Genomic DNA, 2788 nt, shown 5'->3' on the forward strand with positions numbered 1-2788 from the left:
TCTCGTCCTTTTGTCCACAGTAGGTTTCCCACCAATCCTTGACTTGTGGGGTAGATTTGAGAAGTGAAAAAGTAATATTTTCACGATTGGAAAGGTCATGAATTGAAAAATATCCTTCCAACAGATTTAACCATTTATCTAAGGCATTTGCATCTATCAGGCCTTCGAATATGGGAATATTGAAGTTAACATGTACCTTAAAAGGAGTGGCACCTCCAGAGTGGCTACTGGATGAAGATGCATCACCTGTGGGTAGTCATCGAAGGATCTGGGAAAAGTTATCCATTATCATGTCCCTCTGTTGCTCAAGGGCTTCCTCGAGCAACATTTTTAAAGGATCTCCTACCCCATCATATTTCTTTTCTTCCACCATGGGAGGTCATCGGGTTTTGCGAGGCTGATCTTGTAATGGTTCAACCAGATCAAGCCCTAAATCCTTATACCCTGACCTTGTTGGGGACATGCAAAGAAAAATAGAGAAAGAGAAAACCGCTCTGATACCACTGATATGAACTTAAATAGGAATGCAACAACTTATGTATATAACCATAAACACAGAGATGCAGCAGAAAAACACTTCATTTCATTAATAGAAAAATATTTAACTATGCTTACAAATAGAATGGAAATAAGATAGCTCAGGCAATGGTAGCTTATCTCAGAGAAGAGATGTGGTGGCTACATGCCTCTTAAATATGTTACAATGAGGCTCAAGGGCCTATTTATTATTGGAAAACATGAGAAAACCCTAACCCAGAAGATGTAACACCAAGAGTTTGTGGGCCTTGTTGGCATTAGTTGGGCATCCAACTTCCTAGGGTTGTAACTTGGTCATATTATGTCCGTTTAGTGCATACGATACCTTGTTGGAAAGGTCTCGCTGAGTACTACAGGTTTCACTATATGCCCCTATCTATGATTTTGGGCTTGCCGTGGACCCCAAAAAACGTTGTTTAGGGGGTCAAAACTGCTCCAGAAGTTCAGGACCCAAAAAAATGCTAAAAATAGTAAATGTTGAAATGAATAAGGAAATAGATGAAACTGACTGGGGGGTCTACATGGAATAGGTGGGTGACCACCAATATCCACCTGGATCAACAACCATGCAGATAGACGGATTGTGCATGAGAAACTAGATCTGATTTGATTCGGGGGGCTTACTATAGTCACAAAGTCTTGACGTAACCATCAACAGATGTTGAAGTGCCTCGACTCCCTGGCACATCCTGGAACTTTCTAGAATTGTAGAATCACATTATGAAACTTGAACTAGATCACGCATGGCTTGAGGGTGGTTGATGCTAATTTCATAACTTCTCTCTTGATGGCAGCCATCTTTGTCACAAGTTTCAACAACAATTAGATTGCTCAATTAAGGAATTTCTTTTGATGATACAGCCAAAGATAAATGAATTGGTCAGCTCACATGAGCAAGATGATTTGACGAGTTGCCTTCATGCAACATAAGAGATGATGAGGGGTGGGAAGAGTGTTGTGCGATTAGACTATTTTCAAATTTATCATGCACAATCTCACCATCGTGTGTCAATCGAGGATATGGCTCATTGAATGAAGAAGAAAGAGAACATGGAGCATCTCCATCACATGTAGATGCGTTGTGAATGGTAGGACACAACAGAAAGTGAGGTGGAGAGGAAGTTTCGATATGGACGTCTTCTTTGACCGGAGCACATTCTAGATCTTCATTAGAGTCTTCGTTAGAAAACAGAAGATCACATGATGCGCTTGGGCATTCGTCACGACATATGGAAGCATGGGAGTGATGATTGCCCAAGATTGGGGGTTGATCAAAATAATTGATTGTACAAGATGTTCCACCGTGATTAGCAGATTGAGAATTGTTCAAGAATGAAAGCTCATTGTTTTGATGTGGAAAATTTTGAAACAAAGAGGGAATACTGATAGTTAGAGTTTGTAGGTTTTTGTGGTGTGGATTTGATTTTGAGATCTCGGAGCATCCACAGTATTCATTTTTAAGTTTTGATGTTTCGAGTCAATACCATGACTCATCATTAGGAAAAACCTACAAAGAAGAGAAGCGAAAGGGTGAGATAAATATAGAAAGAAAGATGGGAAGAAGGAAAAGAGACAACCATCAAACCTAACCAAAATAAATGAAAAAACAAGACATAAATTATTATTTTTCTTTTTTAATTATTTTTATTTTCAATTATTATCATTTTTAATTACAATTTTATTATCATAAATAATTTCCAATTATATTTTTATTTTTATATTTAATTTCCAATTATATTTTTAAGGTCAATAATATTAAAGATTTAATAATATAAATTGATTAACTTAATCTATAAAACTAACTTTGGTTTATTTATAGAATGGAATTTTATAATAAGATAATAAGAATTTTTATGGATAAATTTTCTTGTACTATTTTATTAAAGTTGATTTAATAATATAAATTGATTAAGTTAATTTATAAAATTAACTTTGGATTATTTATAGAATGGAATTTTATAATAAGATAATTAGAATTTTTAAGGATATATTTTATTAAGAATAATAATGGGCCATAGGTTAATAAAAATAATGTATTATTAGTATTAATTATAATGTTAATAGTAATAATGTTTATATTTTTGTCCAAGGAAAAATTGTAATTTTCATTAATGAGTTGAAAATCACAAGATGTAGGTGCTGGAAGTATATGCTGTAAGTGTGGTCATGCCACTGTCTGTGTTGTGCTATAAAAAATATAACTATCCCAAGTTGGGAGACTATTAATATTTAAATATGATATGTTTCTAAA

Source organism: Pinus tabuliformis, chromosome X (genome assembly GCF_031772625.1).
Source record: "Pinus tabuliformis cultivar Carrire ecotype Pingquan chromosome X, CPIR1, whole genome shotgun sequence".
In the NCBI taxonomy this organism is placed as follows: domain Eukaryota; kingdom Viridiplantae; phylum Streptophyta; class Pinopsida; order Pinales; family Pinaceae; genus Pinus; species Pinus tabuliformis.